Here is a 20,825-nt window from a genome sequence, read left to right as displayed (position 1 = left end):
GAAGAAGAAGAAGAAGAAGAAGAAGAAGAAGAAGAAGAAGAAGAAGAAGAAACAGGATCTTTATAAAGTTTTGCTGTGAGATGAATTTTAAAAAGTGATTTTTTTCCTCTTCAAGAAAATTGGGAGTAATTGGAAAAACTGGAAGTATAGATACGTCACAGCTCTCAGGACTGGACTGGTGTGTGAAGACTGGGCCACAGGATTACTCAGCGTCCCTGACTTTATTGTGCTAGAGTCAAGAGATGGGATAGGAGCTGGGTGAACACTCAAGAAAGAAGCTTAAAATGGTCAGGGAAAGGATTTTCAGCATGGTCATGAACAGTCACTCCACTCTGAGAATTATTCACCAAGATATGGCTGGAAGCATGAGCTGTTTTATTTGGAGATCAAAACAGAGTTTCACGACTGGATTTCTTAACTATTTGACCTACAGCAATAAATGTGGGCATGAGAAGGACTGGGTTGCATATGGAAGAAACTATAAAGATGGACAGTAATAAACAGCAATATAACAGAACAGTAATAAAGAGTATTATGACAAAAATATGTAAGGAAAGAGGGCATTCAACAATTTCAGACCGTACATAAAATATTGTAAATGTCTGCCTGGTACAGGAGATACCATTATTTAATTCCAAAAGAACTGGCACCCTTTGGTTTCTCAAGTACTCAGAGTGTAATATAAATGTCAAAACTTTCATCCAGGAACCAATGAACCATGAGCTCCTGACAAAGAAAAATGGGCCTGGACCAGGGGGCTATGTCTTCTGAAATGTTTAAAATGACAGACAAGCTAAATTACGTCTGAAGGTTTTATTTTTCTAAGGCAGACAAACGACATTTTTACTAATACTGAAAGATAATTTACTTGTTTAAAAAAATATATTCAGGCCATGTTCTTCTAGTTCCAGAGCTTCCCATACCACTTACAACAGAGAATACTAACGACTAATAAAATTGGGCACCATTTCTTTCCTTATCCATCCCAAAGGAGCAATAATCATCACTATACTGTCATTTCAAATGTAAAGTAAAATCACTAATCCACTGGGACTCTAAGTAGAAAGCTGCAAGGTATTGTTTTATTGCTACCACTTTTTTCAGGACGTATTTTCATCTTGTGGAAGACTTCATTCTGGTTAATTAAAGGCTGTGTTGATCAAAGGAAAAATGCATGTAGATATATACCCCATATAATGCCTATTCTATATATTGTGTGCCTACACACAGAATTCTATTTTCAGCTGGCTTCCCAAAAAGGCCAGCTCTTTCAGAGTTAATCATGCTAATAAAATTTACTACCTTCTTCTTGGCTTTGGTGAAGATCCCTATAAAATTACACAATGACCTCAGGACATTTCTATTTGCATTATGGGGTGCCTCCATCATGATTCTAACTCTGAGTTCAACGGCATGTAAAGTGATGCTAAATAGTTCTACTCTAGACCAACTATTTTAAGAGTGCTTCAAGGCAAATACGTCCGCTAAGCTTACTTTAAAAAATAAATTTTACATATGTCTGTACACATACACACAGTTTCCTAGATTCATACACTAGTATGTTAAGATTTAATACAAATGTTTATGTTAAATAAATACCCTTATCCAATAGGTTTTTTTTCCCTTAAGTCACATTTCCTGGCAACTGATTAGTAACCAGGCAAGCTAAAATAATAATGAACAATTGACTGAATTTATTTTAAGGCCAGATTGAAGAATTTAACTAGCTTGGAGAAAAGTAAGTACTTGTATCAATAACCAAGTCATAAGGTGTGGGGAAAAAGGTGTTAAGAGGCACTAGAGTGGGGCAAATACCATCATAGTAATTTACATTCCAAATACATGGAACAGTAAGGATACCAGAGAAAGCCAAACATTAAACCTAGTACCATTAACTTAGTACCAAACATTAAACCTAGTACCATTAACTTAGTACCAAACATTAAACTTAGTACCATTCTTTGCCTACAAATTTATCAAAACTGTGGCAGCCAGTTAAATAAAATAAAGCATGGTATTTGTTATTATAGATATTCCGAAGTACAGAAGATTTTTAAGACTATAAAGATTTTTCAGCGGTTTCATTAATGATATAAAAGTTCAAGTTCTACCTTGTTCGTTATCAAACAACATATCCCATTCATAAACAATTCCCAGACTTCAGCCATAAAGTTCTGTATCTCCTATTTTACTTCCTTCTCCCCACCCATTTCATTAACCACCCCCCTTGCCAAGGTTCAAAAATCTCCCAGTCTGGTAGAAGTGATTTCATGCCAGACCTGCTTTGATCTTTCTCCTATGTGTTTTAACTATTCATTTAACCCAAGAGGTAAACAGGATTCACTTAATCTAGATCCTCCAAATCTTTTCAGACTAAGTATACATTTCCTTCAAGAAGTCACACAGTTCCTATTCACCCTATTCATTGAATCTTCTTATTCCTGTTCAAAACTGGATTATAAAATACTCACACAAGTAAGTACAAAGACTAATGAGCACCCATGAAGCTGCTACCCGGTTAAGGAAAAAACAAAACACTCGAGTTAAAATCTGGAGTGCAGTCCTCTCCAATCATACTCTTTTGTCACTACACTGATTTTAATGTTTGTCATTCTGAACTAGGTGCCTTTATCTTATATACATGTATGGACTACTAAAGAATACACAGAGACACATGTACATTTTGTCATGTTTTTAAACTTTATATAAATGTCATCATACTATATTCTTCTTCAAACATGAAATTGATTCATGTTGAGGTACACAGTTCTGTTCAATTATTGTTTACTGCTGGATAGTCTGGGTAGCTTTTCATTGTTGTAACATATCACCATGTATTTTTTAATCCTTCTCTGGATTAACAGACCTTTTCCAGTTTTTAACTATACTGAGCAATGCAGGTTGTACTTCATTGCTAAGTCATCTTTTTTTCCCTCTCTGTTTGCTTTTAATGTATTAGCTTTGACTTTGGTGTTCTAGGGTTGTATTTTGCTGCGTTAAGGTATGGGTCTCTTTCATCTTTCCTGCTTGGAATTCGTTATGATTCGGGGATGCAAGGATTCATGCCATATTTATCAATTCTAGAAATTTCTCAATTTCTATATCCTTAGATATTACCTCTTTCCCATTCTTTCTATTATGTTCTTCTGGAACTTTGTTTATACGTTTGTTGGAACTTCTTGTCTTACCTATTCCATTTACCTACTGCTGCATAAAAAATCACTCCAAAACTTACTAACAACTGCCATTCTGTGAGTCAAGAATTCTTTTTTTTTTTAAAGGTTATTCATTTATTGCAGAGAGAGAGAGAGAAAGAGAGAATGGGCAGGAGGAGCAGAGGGAGAGGGAGAGAGAATCTCAAGCCGACTCCCGAGCTGAGCGTGGAGCCACACATGGGACTTAATCTCATGCCCCTGAGGATCATGACCTGAGCCAAAACCAAGAGGTGAACATTTAACTGTGCTACCCAGGCATCCCTGTGAGTCAAGAATTCTAACAGGGCAGAGCCTGGATGGACTGTGTTTGTTTGTTTGTTCCATGATGTCTGAGACCTCAAAGGGCAACACTCAAAGTGACTAGGAGTCACCTGAAGAACTGGGACTGGACTCTGTCTTGTTTGCTATTTCTCAAAACAATGTAGCCTCGGGTAATTGAATTTCTTTAATGTCAGCTCAGGGTTCCAAGAACAATCATTCCAGCGAAAACGATAGAAGCTATACAGCTTTCTATGACTTAGCCTCAAAAATTACATAATATTATTTACACCACACTCTTGGTTCAGTCACAAATCTGCCCAGTTTCAAGGGCATGGACTCCATGTCAAGACAGGAGGAGCATCAAAGAACTGGCAGCCTTTGTACAAAAGCCACTCCTCTTTCATACTTTCTAAATTTTTTGTCTTTATACATTGCCTTTTAATTATTTCTTCAGATTTGTTTAGTAGTTTACTAATTCTCTTGTGTGCCTAATCTGATATCTAAACCATGAACTAAATTCTTAATGCAACGATTAAAATTTTCACTCCTGGAAGTCTTCTTGATTCTTTATCAAGACCGCCTAAACTTTTTTTTTGGACAGCATCTCACTCTTTTATGTTTTTGATGTAAATTTTTAAAAAATGTTTGAAACATACCCATTTTTATATTCTGTAACTAGTAATCCCATTTCTAAAATTATCGGGAACGAATTCAACTGTGTTTTGCTTCTGCTTGACTCCAGCTCATGGTTACATATCCCCTGTGTATTTCTGTAATTGAAGGGTGTGAATTCATGTTTTAGGCAATTTTATCCATGGGAAGAACGAAGGCCTAAATTAATGGCATATTCTTCTAGAGAAGAATTGTTGGCTTTGCCAGGACAAATTTCCTTGTTATCTGTCTTTGCTGATAAGTTGTTGGGTTTTTTTTTTTCTCTCTTCTAGTCTTTTACTAAAGTTACAACCCTTTAAAAAGTCTATGCTTCATAGGATGGTTTTAATTCTAAAATCCCCTCTTGTACAGGCCCAAGGTCCCGTCTCCAGTAGTGATGCAGCTGTTAAAACTCAAACCTCTTGGTTACTGAGACTGACAAATGCCCCCAAGCAGCTGTGGTATCAGTATCAGTTTACTGCTCTGGTTTTTAGTTTTCTCTTTATTTTCATCCCCAGGAGACCTCTTACTAACAAGGTCAGCAATACATTTAAAAGGAAGTTTATTACATTACATCCAGCATTTCTAACTGCTTTGTACTGGTAAATTTTCCAGACTTTTTAGCTCTCAACCTTGCCAGAAATCAAAGTCCCTTGCTTTTATTTTTATGTGGTCATTTCAAATATTTTTTCTTCCCCATTTCCTTCAACCTAGGACCCACATATGTCTCATATCACGCAAAATAACTGCTACTTCATCAAACCCAATCATTAAAAAGTTGAGGTAATTTGGTATTTTTCAAATTACCAATTCTTAAAGTTGAAAATCAAATATTAATACGGTAACTTTGTACTAAAATTCTTTGTTTTTGTAAGTATATCAAGTTTGTAATAGTATAGTTAAACCATTACTTTTTCATCTTTTGCAAAGTTACAGGAGTGCATTAAAACCCAAAGAATAAAGTTTTCTGGCATTTTAAGTATATTTTAAATTAATTTTAATTCAGTATATTATCATGAAGGATTAATGTTTTATTTTTCATTTGTAAAACACTGTATCATAGTTTACACGCAGTCCTGCCAAAGGCAGAAGAATGATAATGACATCTAGAGGCATCTCTTCAGAGCTATGAGCAGTCTCATACAGGTTTGTCCTCTGTGTGCTAAGTAGCATCTGTTAATTCAAGTTTGTTAGAGCAGAGGTGTCTCAGCTAATTGGATAAACCACCCGTGTTATATTGGCAGAATAATACATCTTTAAAATAGCAAATGTGATTTTGTGACTTACTAAAATGATCCAGGACACCTTGCTAAACACATATAGAGAAACCTGGGAGCACATTGTGATCATTTGCTTAATATGCTATGTTTTAATTATAATAAAAAAAAAAGGTGGGTCAAATTTCTGGTTTTCTATGTATTTTATTTTATATCCTTATGTTCTGGATGTGTAGATGGATAGGTAAAATACCCATATTTTGGTGTTAATATATATTACCTGATTTTTTTTCCCATATGAGTGATGTGTCATAAAAATGACAGCTATTTTAACAAAACCGGCAAAACTGCCTTTCTTGATTCAAGAATGCCTAAAATCTCATGAGTGCCTCCAAAACTCGGTAAGAGAGCGTGCTGTGCAGAGACCATAAAGCTGTACGAGAGGCAGGGCTTTCACATAAGGAAAGGATTCTACTGAAAATTATTCTAACCTTAAACAATATTTAACGATCATTGAGAAAGAATAATCATCACCATGTGTTTTTATTTGATTCAAAAGCTACAGATATTAGCTATAATGGCTCAGATGAGCAAATTATAAACCATTCATTCTTGTATTGCCAGCCTTTTGAGAGTTTAATATATATGTTAGATCCTGAACCCTGGGAGATGAGCCAACACTGCATATGAAATCGGCACACTGTGAGTTAAATTAACAAGTCAGACGTAGAATACGCTGCAAACTGGATACTGATCAATTATGCCCCAAGCAGAGCAATCAAGGAGTGCTATCTTTGAAAAGTAAGCCTGTTGACCTTAAAGAATCACACTCACAGTGATTTTACTCCTTCTAATGTGTCTGATAACTCTAACAAAATGTGTCAGCTGGAATGAGCCCCATAACATCAAAACACGGGGAAGGAGAAGCGAGGCCCCATAAAGAAAGACAGGAGTGAAAGGAGAGGAGAGATGACATTCAAGAGTCACGGTGCTCAGAAAATCAAGGTGGGAAGGGCAGTCTTCAATCAGGTCCTCACACTCGTCCCCCCTTTCACAGAATGACAAAGTCTTTGAAAGATCAGGACACCAACTTGTTTAAAGAAAAGCATTTCATGGTGTTTGGCATAGAAGGGAAATCCATACATCCCTTCGCCATGTGCGGACCAACTCTTTTCCTTCAAAAGTGCGTACTGGTGCTTGAGAATATAATGTGCTCTGGGACCCAGCAGGTGTAGCTTTTGAGTCATTCTGACTGAGAGCCTCAGCCCCCAGGAGGTGGTAAAAGGGTCTGATGGTAAACACTGCTTAACATCTGGTACAGAACTAGCAGGTAATGAAATTATAATGTGTGCATGAGAAAGGTGGCCCATGAAACTGCTCAGGCTCTGCTCCTCTTCCATAAAGCCATGTGTGGCTACCTGGGTGTTTCTTTAGTAAATGTTACGGTATGAACCTGGTATGCGAATTCTCAGAAATGGGGCAAAATGGGCGGTTTGTAGTTTGTTAAAATTTGGGCTTTACCTCTCTATGTCTCAAGTTCCTCATCTTAAAATGAGAATAATAACCACAACTATCTCATAGGTTGTAAGTTTTAATTGTAAGGATTAAATCAATTAATATATGTCAAGTGTTGGAAACTGCTGATTTGTAACATTCCCTAATTAACTATTCTAATAGTGTGGCTGTTATCATGCTTAACAGACTTGTTTTCCTGACTTCTATATCATTTATCCAACTTATAAATTTTTAAATTTCTCATGAGCTTCCATTTCAGCCATTTTGATGTAACAGTCTTCTTCCACAGTAAATGAAAAGGTATTTGTTACATGTGCATATATTTTTTAAATTTTTATTTTCTTCAGATTTATTTATTTACTTATTTGAGAGAGAGAGAGAGAGAGAGAGAATGTGGAGGAGGGGCAGAGGGAGAGAGAATCGTAAGCAGACTCTGTGCTGAGCGTGGACCCTGGCACGGGGCTCGATCTCAGGACCCTGAGATTATGACCTGGGCCAAAACCAAGAGTCGGATGCTCAACTGACTACACCACCTAGGCACCCCTACATGTGCGTATTTTCAAATGAACATCAAATAAAGTGTTAAGAGCTGATCTGCCAGAAGAAAAAACAGCCCAATGAAAATGTGTAACAGAATTGCTCTAAAATGGTAACAAGAGATAGTAAGTCAAAATTTTACATGGTAGCAAAATTTCATTAATCAAATTTTTAATTACACTGATCATACAGATTCTCTCCATTAAACACAACTGGATATAGTACAAAGCATACCATTTCTTTTGAATAAAGTTATACACCTGTATGATTCTTCCCAAGCACTAAATTTTTTTTTAACATTTTATCTTGCAAAAATCGTATACTTACACCAGAGTTGCAAGGACAGTACGCCCTTCACCTACTTCCTCTTACTTAACCACGGTGTCCTTAATAAAACAAAGTTAACACTGGTACAGTACTGTTAACCCCACTACAGACTCCATTCTGATCTCCCCAGTTTTCCCACTAATGTCCTCTTTCTGTTTCAGGGTCTAATCCCTTGCTGCCACATTGAATTTAGATGTCATGTCTTAGTCTCCTCCAATCTATGACAATTCCTCAGCCTTTGTCTTTCATCATTTCAAAACTTCTGAAGAGTACTCACCAGTTATTTTGTTCCTTTGATGTTGTCTCAGGATTTCAACGGTGGTTATGGATTTTTGTGAAGAATACCACAGAGGTGAAGTGCCTTTCTCATCTTATCACATCAGGGGATACATGATATCAATAGGTCTTATTACTGGTGATGTAAACTTTGATCACATGCAAGGTGGTGTCTATCAGGTTTCTCCACTGTAAAGTTACCCTTTTTCCATTTCCAGGGGTTTGTCACAATGTCCAGCCCACACTCTAAGGCAGGGGAATTAGGTTTTGCCTCCTGGAGGGACAAGCATCAAGGCATCTGCGGACTTCTGTCAAAACCTCCATAGTAATTAAGAAATACTTTGGGAGAGATACTTTGAGGCTATATAAATATCCTGGTTCTGTACTTTAGATGTTTTCAAAAGCCATTTTTACATATACCATTTCCTTTACCCTTCCTAAGAATCCTTTACTTAATGACTAAATAAACTGAAAATGATGGACATGGCTCACTGTAATTAAAGTCTAAAGCAGATCCCCAAGTTCAGGCTACAATCGTAAACCCACAAGGCATTGCTAATCTTGTCGCTCAACACCAACATTGGAAGATTTCACTGCCCAAACAGCAACGCAGGCATAAATAGGCACGCACACTCATTGGGATCAACTCACCCTACTGAAGACAAAATCTGAGTAATAGAAAATAAGGAAGAGGGGTGGGCTAGAAGACAGTCAAGTGTTTGATGCTTGAGCTGTGTATCACGTCGTTGCCACTCCCCTTCTAAATCAAGAGTATTGTTTAATGACCTCAGAATGTCTATTTGGCTCTTTTCCCATAAAATAAACTGGACTCTGGACTACCGAATCAGTTCTTCACTGATGCCTGAATTCCAATGGGGACTATACTTTAGGATTAAGTCTAAAATACAGTTTGAGATAAATCTATTTTCTAACTGTTGAATCATACTTCATTCATTCTTTGTTAAAAATTTCAGTAATTATCTTTAGTTAATACCATTTATACCTGAAACTCCATAACATTTAAATTCTAAAAAAACAAAGCCTAGATGGAATATTTTGTGTCCTTTTAGATAATACTTATAAAGCACTTCCACATACGTTTCTTCATGCAATCCTCTCAAGCACATTATCAGATGAACAGAAAAAAAAATGACCTTATTTCTCTTTTATAGATGAGACTTCTAGGATTTTAAGTAGTTTACCAATGACCAACTATCTAATAACTGGTAGGGTCAGGACTTGAAACTAGATAGAAATACATTATGCTGTATACCTATGTTTGGACTAAACTAGTGGATATTTGCTCTTTTTATTTACATCTGAATTTGCCTGAGCATACTTGGATATATCAGATCATTTCTTTTCAACAAAATGCATCCCCAGATACTATGTTGGAGCTATTGTCACTTTTTCAAGTCACATTTTTTTTTCACCGCATAGAACATATGCTCATCTGATGAAAACATTAAAAATACAGAAAAAATTAAAAACTAGAGAGGAAAAAATACCCAGGGATAACTATGTTAATTATCTGTTATATTACCTCTTAGTAGTATTTGACATAGTTAAAGATCACAGTGTGTCTATAATTTCATATTCACTTGAAACATACATACTTCTCTTTACTAGCAAAAGCTCTCCATGCACACAATTTTAACATACCACTAATAAAAATAGCAAAGAGCTCTAGGATGTTTATGCCAGTCACTGTTCTAAGTGTTTCACACATGAGTTCATTTAGTTTTCCTCTCAGGCCTATGAGGTGGGTATTATTATCTCCATTTCCCAGAGTAAGAAACTGACTTCATGGCCATATAATGGTACACCATCTGAAAATACCATAACTTACTTAGCCTTCCCACTATTTCTTGATTTTTGAGGTTGTTTACAATTCATAAAGCTGTAATTGGCATAGATAATGTTCAGTTCTAACTCTGCATGTGTTTTTAACATAAATGTGTGCTCGTTTGGCTGAAACGGTGGATTAGGTAATGTAAGAAGTGAAGCACTGTCTTTATTAGCCATTGCTGGAGTTAAGTGGTACCAAAGGGTAATAGAAAGCAAGGCTGTCTTTCTATTTTCAAATGTCTTGAAGGGCCTGTAACACTGACTGTTAAAGTCTTATGGCCAGGACCCCAGTGAATCACATTTTTACCTGAAGAATAGTCATTATAGGTGACGTCACCTCTCCCCCATGACCGTAACACTTGGTGGTATGGCTCAGGTGAAGGGGCAAAGCAAAAGCACTCAGTACGATCAGTCAATACACAGCCAGCTGGATCAAAAAAACTGCCTGGGTTAACTATTCTGGTCTGGCAGACCACATTGCCTTTCAGTTTTAAAACAAAATAAGAATGTTCCAAAAGTCTTTCCGAAATGTTTCTCTATACTGCAGTGGGAAGACTGAGGTCCAAAAAACGAACAATACTGAATGTGAGCTGAGGCCCAGGGACTGGGGAAACTGGCTTCCTGCCGGTTTGGAATTGTCTGTAGGAATAAGTAGGTGTCCTGTTTGTTATAAATATGGACTTTACTCACTACAGATACAGACAGTACACTTCTTTTTAAATTAAATTAAAAAACAATTCCCCTTTGAAGCAAGCCTCCATCATTCAAAAAGATATCTGACGCTGAAATGCCCTCTACCTGCTTTATTTACATGAGAAACACGACGGAAAGAGACTTTATGCTCTCTACCATCTAATTTCTCTAAGCTACAGCCATTGATTCTTTGTAAGTTTATTTATTCAAAACAACAGCACAAACAATTCTTTTTTCTTGGGTCAGCAGCTTACTGAATTAACATCAATCATCAAAGGAGACGGGGCTGAAAGGAAGATGGAAGCCCATTTTCTCAAAGATTGATTTTTTTTTAAGCCAAAACACACAGGCAGCATAAGCAGGAGGCTATTTGCCATCGAAAAGGTTCAACTTGAAAGTCACAGCCAAAAACTGGGTACTCACAGCACAGATCAGTTCCCTTGAAATCTTAAAGTTTTTTTTTCCCCCCCTATCACTTAAATTTCTTTTTTGATGGCCTGGAGCGTTTGATTCTTCACTATATAAAGCCCACCTGAATAGCTTAAAACAAGGGGAGGGCAGGTTCCAAAGGAGACAGAAGTAGATCAATGTTGGTGTTTATTATAATGATTTTCTAATGGCTTTCTCTATTCTCTTTACTTACTTTGATGTATTTAAAGTGGGAAAAGTTCATCAAAGACTGCTGTGATTAGAGTCTTAAATGTATTTAAACAACTACTTTTGGCATGTTTGAGAGGTGATTTGCTTCATAGGTCCCAGCAAAATTATTCTTTGAAAACTATGATCTGCTTCTTGCTTGGAATTCAGCTCAATTATTTTTCCTTGCAAGGTGGGTGTGGAGGGTTCTTGCCTGAAATGAAGTCAGAGGGGTCAGTATTCCTGAGACTGCTCTAAGAACTGCAAAAAGTAATTGGTTTATATCCATTTTACATCCTGTCGTGTCAGGGGAATGTGTTTCCTTCCTGCAGCTTTTCTGGAGATTTATGTAAGGTGAGGAATGCATTAGACCCAGCATAGATAAACTACTAGACTCCTAGTTCAGTAGAATGTGCTATACTCTTTATTTCAGATATTTTTAAACGTTTGCTATGTTGTTAAATCAACTTTAGGAGAAAATGTGAGATTTTCAGTCTAGGGTACAAGTAAACGGGGGAAGACAAAAAAGAAAGCAAAAAGTAAAAAAAGACCCATAAGCCTGAGTTGGCTGGCAGGGCGACCTCCGTGTTATCACTGTTTCCTCTCAAATTGAGACAAAATTTATTTCAGTTAAGACTTTGATATCAGAGCCATCAATCACCCTCTTGTCTGAGAAGGAAGCAGGAACATCCACTTGTTCCCCAGATGTAAAACAAAGATTTTTAGCCTCTAATTCACAGGGATTGCTGAGGAGTAACGGTGGTTCCTTAAAAGGAACAAATAAATTCATTAAATAAAATCAATAAAAACCACAAAGGACTTTCACCAATTTTTTTTAAACCCACTACTTAACAATGAGATATTGTGATCTGTTAACTACTCTAAACTTTCATTTCTATTTTCTTCCATACTTAGATCACATGCAAATTAGCAAACTAATGTTGTCCTGTATATATTAGCACCTCTGGCCGTTTCTGAGTAATCTTTTAGCTCCAACAGTCTACAGAATGTTGTACACTGAGAAAATGCAAAATCCAGGAGAAAAAAAAGGCCTACCGCAAATAATGATTGGCAAAGTCAACCAATTATAAAGCATTACAGTTCCTATAATGTCTCTACCATTCCATGGGGAGAGGATGGGATTCAAGCAAAGGTAAAACAAAACAGAAGAAAACTAAATTCCCCAGGGCCAGCTCCTGGGCACATTACAGCAGTTTCAGTAGGAGCTCCTCACACATCGGGCGCAAGGTTCTGCTCCGAGTGGCTCTGTGATGGACATCTCCAGTGAGAACACATCTCAGAGCCCTCAGGGCATGGACGGAGGGAAAACTGATCACCATCCCTTAGGAGAAGGAGAAATTCAAGACAACATTATTCATAAAAAATGCCTTGAGAGAAGGTAAGTTAAAAAGCATGATTTGGAACAAAGGCGGCAAAAGGTAAAAAAAAAAAAAAAAAAAAAAAAGTCTTTATAAAATTTCCCCCAAATTTTGAAATGGTGCGTTTAGGCTGATTTCTCTCCGAATGAACAATTTATGGAAGAGAAGCATCAGACTTATGGGATAACAGGTAAAAATATGTCTTGCTTTTCCAACTTTGGGAGCGTTGACAAAAACTCCAAGGCAAGGGCCTAAATGATTAGTATGTGATGAGCCTGAACTAAAGAGAAGTCTTGAGATCAGTTTGAACAAAGAAAGAATAACAAGAGAAATACAAAAATAAAATATCTAAGTGAAAGAAGTAACGGAGATCAACCAGGCAGGAAGAGAGCAGGAGCCATCAAGAGCTGGTGTGGTGACACAATGTGGAAATTTAAATGGGGGGAAAAAGCAAAAGGAGAAGGACATCAGGTGTGTGATTAAATGTATGACCTCCAAAAAAATAAAAATAAAATAAAAATAAAATAGTTTCAAAATAAATATAACCTTGAGAAATCAGTCACTTTAATAAAGGGGTCAGCATGAGGGAAACAGTTGGGAGTAAATTGCATTAAATTATTTCCCTTTGAGTGAACACACAGTGTAATAAGCTGTGAAGAGCGTAATTCTGTACTTACATTGTGTTTTGCAAGCAAAGTGGGAAATTGAGAATTACTGAACCTTGCTGAAGTTCTTATCCAAATGAGTGTTTCAATTAGTTAACCAAGATTTCCCTATGTTTTAGAACTGGAATTCGTCTGTGGAATAAAGCAGTCCATCTACGGTGCTGCAAAATGGCCCTGAAAATTTGTTATACATGCGATTAAATCTAACCAAAGAAAGCTTTTTGTATTTATAACACATGGCAATATTTAGATATGATCATATATATATGTATATATACACACACACATACACATTCGCACATATACACAGACATACACACACATATGTAAAAGCTTTACTAAAATATATTTAATACAATTTTCATACCATAAAATTCACCTTTTTAAAACGTTATTCTGAACCTGGAGAAAATAGAGCCTTATTGAAAACAGTCAATGAAAGTTTAAGAGTATAATTACAGGGATGCATTTTAAGCCCCGTATACTGTTGAACACATTATGGGACCTGAAATAAACATTCTAATCGACTAAGTGATGCAGGCTGTAAAACATACCTATGGGCCAGTGAAGAAAACTTAAACAAAATGTATAAAATCTTTTAGTGAACACTAACAACAACAAACCAGAGCATTCTATTCTAATGCTATTTAGCAGAAAGAGAAGGATTTAAGAGGGATTGCTTTTTTGGGTTGCTCTGCAGTGGGAAAAAGGAAAGGAGCTTTAATTTACCTTTTTAACCATCTAGGTGTTGAATTCTTTGCACATAGTGAGCATATTAAAAATACTTGCTAAGCTGAAGAATAAAGGAAGCTGGAATGTAGAAGGAAAGCAAAAGCCAAAGTAAAAACAAAACAAAACAGAAAAACAAACTTTAAAATACAAACCTATAATTCCAAATTGAAGCTTTGGAATTTTATCATAGTTAACTCAAATGATGTTCATTTTTTTTTTTTTTAATGCATGGAGTGCATTTGACATATGAGAAATTCTACTACATATCCCTTGTGGGGAGATCAGTATGGCCCTGACAAAGATGGAAGTGTCTAAAGATGAAATGGATCAAATCAAGCACAGTAAATCACCTGGATAGGGCTGTTGACCCATGGATTTGGTAGAAGGTTTGTGCAGTGGTAAAGACAAGGATTTGTCATTAAGTTTCTAGAAACAGCAACACGTCTTAACCATAACAAAGATGTCTACAAGAATATTTTAATTCTTTTTTCTAGAACTTAAAAATGAGAGACAAGAGAAACACTAAGAGTTACCAAACCAGTTAGTTTTGATTCATGCACAGGAAATAGGGAGGCCAAATAACACAGAATAATATTCTACAAGGATCACACAGATATTATCAGTATAAACGAGTATGTCAGAATAAAGGAGGCAAGAACGTGGAGTCTTAGAGATTCATCACTTCATTCTCATTTTTTCTCCCCCCCTTCTCTCTCTCTATCTCACACACACACACACACACACACACACACACACACACACTGTATTTGTGTATCCCCAAAATGATAATTGTATTAAGAGTTTTTGAAAAGCATTCTGTAATATACATGATAAATACCTCCTACTGGAAATAAAAGGTCTTTTCACTAATGAAAATTATCAGGAAAATAAGTTCCAGAGTACACATACTTGGTTTTTTTTTTTGTATTTTTTTTTAAGATTTTTATTTTTTGACAGACAGAGAGACAGTGAGAGAGGGAACACAAGCAGGGGGAGCGGGAGAGGGAGAAGCAGGCTTCCCGCTGAGCAGGGAGCCCGATGCGGGGCTCCATCCCAGGATCCTGGAATCATGACCTGAGCTGAAGGCAGATGCTAAATGACTGAGCCACCCAGGCGCCGCTACATACTTGGTTCTTACATAGACATACAGTATCCTACTAATTAATATATTTACTTAGTGAAAGAGAGAAAAGACTGCCTTGGGGGAAAAAAGGAGAGAGTGGTGGTTCATAAAATGCCTTATGGGGAATTCATGAATCCCAGAAAGTACAGTGCTCTCCTTTCCACTTTATATACTCAGGCCCCATCTTGAATAGTTGAACTCACTCCTGGTCCCAACACATGAAAAGGGCAATACTCCACTAGAGAAGAACCAAAGAAAGAAAATCAAACTATTCAGAAAAAAAACAACTGTTGAAGAACTAAGGTCACTTAGTCTACACATAAGGCAAACGTGACTAATTTATTTAATGGCTGTCATAAAGGGACTAGTTCTACTCTGTGGTGCTTTCCAAAATAGGCAATACTCAGTGTTTTACTCATTTAAAAAATAAAACTTGAACACATTCTCAATGTAACGTGCTGTGCTAGATGAGGTGGAATATACAAAGGTAATCAGACAAAAATCCTGTTCTCACAGAGTACACAGTCTAGAAAGGAAACTAAGGCATCAAGTTAGAGTATGTGTGTCATCTAGCATCTGGAACAGTGCGTGGTATATAATGGGCACTCAGTAAATACCTGTCTTGAATGAGTGAATGACTGCAACTCTCACCCCACCGATCTTGCAACTCCCTGCCTGACTGAGTTGCATCAGCTGATGTGGCTGCCTCATGTTCTTCAACAAAGCTGCAGGCTCAAAGAGTAGGCAACCTTCCCAAATAGAGACGAGCCATTTTTTTTTTTTTAAGATTTATTTATTTATGAGAGAGAGAGCACAAGTAGGGGGGGGAGGGAGAGGGAGAGGGAATCTCAAGCAGACTCCACGCTGAGCAGGGAGCCCGACAAGGGGCTCGATCTCACCACCCTGAGATCAAGACCCGAGCCGAAACCAAGAGTCAGATGCTTAACCAACTGCACAAACCAGGTACCCCAAGATGAGCCATTCTTTATTCATGATGCAAGTACAGATAATACACAAGGTGGAAACAACCACCTGCCAAAGAGACCCAAAAAGTACTATGTGAATTTAGAAGTTGAAGAAATTAAAAGTAAAATTTACAAGAAGGCAGATTTTATCTCAATCTAATAATTGAAGATGTCCAACCAAGAAACAAGTACTGTACCCCCAGCTCCCCAAATCAAAGCTGTGCCTTCGGAAGCCTTTCATCAGAGGATGACTTTACACTCTTCCACAATAAAATTATGACTTTAGCAAATGCCTTTGAGTGAAATGAGAAAATCCTTTGATACCTATTTTTTTTTTAAATGTTAAGTTTATAGTTGATGCCTCCATTTGGTGATGACTCTGCTTATCATTTGAGGGCAGCAAAACACAATCACCAAACCATCTGTCTATGATTCTATTACCATAAAGGTAAACGTCAGCATATCCTTCTACCATGTATATACTTCTAAATAAATAAGCAATAAATTTAATTATCTCCATTTTAAAGACTGAAAGATAAAAATGCAACATAAAAGAAACACTAAGTATTTTGTGTTTATTGAGGCATATATACCTCTACTTTGCAATACCTAACTTCATTCAGCACTCTTCCTTTTAAGACGTTTTAGTGATTTAATTTCAAAGCCCTAGCAATGTATCATGTGGTAACTGTGCATGGCCAGGGAGAACCAAAATGGAGGCACACTGGAGCTGGTAGTAAATGCCTCAAGCTAACAGTACGATGAGAACCTTGAGTATATAAGCATTTTCATGAGCTTATAATTTAAAGCAGAACTATCACACTGGCAACCTATGAACCAAAACCAGAGTGCTGACATATGTGATAGGAGACCATGCTATTTAATTTTTAAAAAATTAGATGACAACTGAATGCATGAGGATTTTATACAATAATCAAAGGCATCTGACTTTTTGCTTGTTTTTCAGATTTAGACAATCTGGCACCACTGGGATTATCTTCTAAATGACAATGATTAGCTGCACCGACAAAGGCTAGCCCCTCCAGTTTGGCTAAGTCTCCGTTTATGCCAAAGTCACTCATTTATGTTATCAGTCAAGCTCCTAGAGGCATGTAAGTTTGTGACCTTTTATGTCAAGGAACAAATGTCTAATGAAGGGAAATAAAAGGAAAGATAATACAAAGATAACCCGAATAATCTCAATATAATCAGGTACATATTTATACACACAGAGTTCTAAACATTCATGAGTGTTAACTCTTTCTGGATTTCAACCATTGGAAACAGAATGGCCTTATCGACCAATGCCCATAGCGAGATATTTCATTTATTCACTTCATTGCAGATATTTCACTTATGGATAGCTGACAGGGTCATCTTGCAAAGTTCCAAAATAATAAACTGATAATGAAGGAATCATGAAACGGTGTCCTCCTCTGCCCACCTCCCCCTCCCCCACCAAGGATTTTCCATGGATGAAGATGCTAGAAAATACTACCCTAACGTGTATTTATCACAAGAAATCATGTGTTGTATAGTTTTAAGAACACCTCCTTACTCTGAATTGCTAATTTGGAGTTGATATAATCTTCCAAAATTTTGCTAATATGATGGAGTCTTTTCCTTCCCCCAGCCTCATTACATTCAGATGCTGGTACTAAGCATGATGTTAAGCATTGTAATTCCGCCTTTATTAGATTCAGGTATATAAATGGCATCCCAGTGAGCGTGGTGAATTTTGATCATTATTTCTCCACTCAAGTTGTGTTCATCTTCCTGCTGAGAGGATGATCACGGAGTTTTACCACAAGCCCAAGGGACCCATTATTTATTATATTACATTTTATGGTGTGGAGTAAATAAATAGCATTAAAGTGCTAAATTCATTCACAGAGATGAACTGTATTCATAAGCTGGAGAAATTCTTTAAATCAAGCCTATGCTGCTAATAGGCTCTTCATAAAAATGCAGAAAACATCCATTGTAATATGGCAGCAATGAAAGGAGGCAGCTGGGTTAACACACAGAAATATTAGAAGGAAACATTCTAGGCAAGGCACACAAATGGCGTATAACCAAATCATGAGGTTAAACACACAAACTTCACTGACTAATCTGTCATTTTCATGTAAGTGGACTGTAAAAATTCCCACCTTAAAAATAATATAATTAATCATAATAGTAGAATTCAAAGTAAACTAAATGTATCAATGTGTGAAGAATTCAGCAACCCCAACCCCTCTTAAGATGTACCTTAATTAACCATGCATTTTGTCTTAATCAGCGGGTCTTACATTAAAAGACCATTTGGTAGGGAATGTGTGTGCATTTGTCTTTTGTATTACATATAATCCACTCCCATTTCTATCTCTGATTTCTAGGGTCTCCCATGATTGCTTTTGGTATGGCTTTTGACTATAAAAGATTTTCTAGCCACCAATCCAAAGGGATTTTCTTTCTTCATCCTTCATGTGACTTTTAATCATTTAAGGCAACCTACAATTCTGCATTTTTTCCTTGGCAGATTTAAACTCAGTAGTGCTTGAGAGTGACACAAATTCCTTGCTGCCCTTGGACTTCACTACAGAAAGTCACTGTGGGTCTCAAGCGTCAGGCCCCATACTACCCTAGCATCTGTTCCTCCTTATTCAGTGCTGTGCCAACACTACCCACATGATTATTTTTAACAATAGAAATGATAATGATAATGAATTTTCTGTGTCAATTACAACATTCACTGAGTGTTTTAAGGTGGTACAATATAGAAATAAAGAACAAGGAAAATGAGTATTAACAAAGTATCATGTGTAATTACTTAAAGTCATACTTAAGAGGATAACCATAGAAGCTATAATCAACATATAAAAGGGGCAAGGAGAAAGGCAGGGCTGTTGTGTCTTTGTTGCTTCCTCTCTCAGCTAATCAGAGATAATCAGAAGCAGTGTATCAAATACGGAATGGAAGCCAAGGCAAAGCCAGGTGCACAGAATGAAGTCAGAAGTCTGGGGGCAAGGGAGAAATTCCAAATGAAAGCATATGAGGGAACAGCAAGACGAGACAACAATGTGTGTGGTTAGACCAAGTAACAGTCTGAGTCAGGGCACACGTAAGAACAATGAATGGAACTTTTCAGAACGGGAATAAATGAAGAAAAGAACTAGGGAAATAAAATACACAAGAGAATAGGCAGAAGAGACAAAGCAGACAGTCAACACAGAGTCCAGAAGAACTAACAGGGAATCTGGGAAAAGGAAAAAAAAAAATTCCATCTAGGTATCACAATAACCAACTTAATAAATCACACCAGTGTTTCAGGGATTTGGGGTGAAATCATTGGCTTCTTCCCAGCCATCCCCAGTAACTTCTTCATTTGATCCTAAAGGCTGTGCCAACAGGCCAAGTGTACAAACAGCTTCCAACTTCCTTACCAGGGATCCCCCTTAAAAGGGATTCCTTTGAGGAATCAATACCTGGAAGGCAGAGGAAGAGGAAACGTCTAGGGCCAGGCAGATAACTGGTTCTCTCACTTCACCTCTGAGATGAGAGGTGCTGAGGCTGTCTCTATACCAGCTTCTCCAAAATCATGTCCTGTGAGGACTAGTGAGGGGGAGATGGTGGTAGGTTCTGGTGGGTAAGGAGTAATAAGCACAGTTCCTGAAAATGAGATTGTAAAAACTGACTGAGTGATCCACTGGTTTGCTCAATGTTCTTCATTTTGCAAATATGCATAAAGCAACAACTATTTGCTGGGCTGGACGATAGCCATCCTTAAAGAGGTAAATCCTTAAGTGATTCACTGTAGAATGAGGGTGATGGATAGCCTAGCAGCATCTGACAGAGTCGGTCCCTCTCCTTAAAACACCTCCTTCCCATGGATTCCTAAAAACCACCTTCTCTTGGTCTTTTGCTTCCTCACTGTCTGTTGCTTTTTGAACATCCTTCGTCAGGAGTACTGCATCTTCCTAACCTGCATGATGGAGGTCCCAGGCCTCAGAAGTCTCTTCTTCACTTACCTGTGCTCCCTCCCAGGTGGATTTCATCCTGTCTCAGGGCCCTTCACAGCACTGGAATGTTGGTGACTTGCAAATTTTTATCTATGGTCCTCCATGCTGGCCAGTACAGTAGCTCTAACCACATGTGACTCTCCCATTTTTAATTTAAATTCATTAAAATTAGGAAAAATAAGAAATCAGTCCCTCCGTTGCACTAGCCACACCTGAAGTGTTTAATAACCACATGGCTAGTGGCTATCATATCGGACAGTGAAGCTATAAAACATGGAAAAAGTCCTATAGACAAAGCTGGTTTAGTTCTCACTTCCAAACTGTAGAGTCTTGCATTCGACTAACTACTCAACATACAAACTTGGCTAATCTAACAGGCATCTCAAATTTCCATCTCCAAAACTGAACTCAGGATCTTACTCTCCAATAGCTCTTCCTGCAGTCTTCACCCTCTTTGGAAATCCCATCTTCATTCTTGTTGCTTGGGTCAAAAACCTTTGAGATCTGCTTGGCTCCTCTTTCTCACTGGCCAGTCTTCCCGGTACATCCAGAGTGTGACCCCCACTCTCATCTCTGCTGCTGCCAACCCAGTTCAGGTCATCATTTCTAACCTAAATTATTGCAATGGCTTTCTACTCTTTGCTACTACTTTTTTTTTTTTTTTAAGATTTTTATTTATTTGACAGAGAGAGAGAGCACAAGCAGGGGGAGTGGCAGGCAGAGGCAGAGGGAGAAGGAGGCTCCCTGCAGAGCAGGGGGAGCCTGATGTGGGGCTTGATCC

General features: G+C 37.4%; 1 protein-coding gene and 1 pseudogene across 3 annotated transcripts in view; one reads left to right on the top strand and one right to left on the bottom strand.

The window, feature by feature from the left end:
* Positions 1-771, top strand: part of LOC112810865 (ATP synthase F(0) complex subunit C2, mitochondrial pseudogene) — a 1,503-nt pseudogene extending 732 nt beyond the window's left edge.
* EXOC4 (exocyst complex component 4) overlaps positions 1-20,825 on the bottom strand; it is a 728,355-nt gene that overhangs the window by 322,971 nt on the left and 384,559 nt on the right. The gene's annotated exons all lie outside the window — the stretch shown is intronic.

Source organism: Callorhinus ursinus, unplaced genomic scaffold (assembly GCF_003265705.2).
Source record: "Callorhinus ursinus isolate GAN/ISIS: 27379988/994484 unplaced genomic scaffold, GSC_fseal_2.0 scaffold12, whole genome shotgun sequence".
NCBI classification, from domain to species: Eukaryota; Metazoa; Chordata; class Mammalia; order Carnivora; family Otariidae; genus Callorhinus; species Callorhinus ursinus.
Note: the sequence above shows the minus strand (reverse complement) of the source record. Positions and strands in the feature narration are given on the sequence as shown.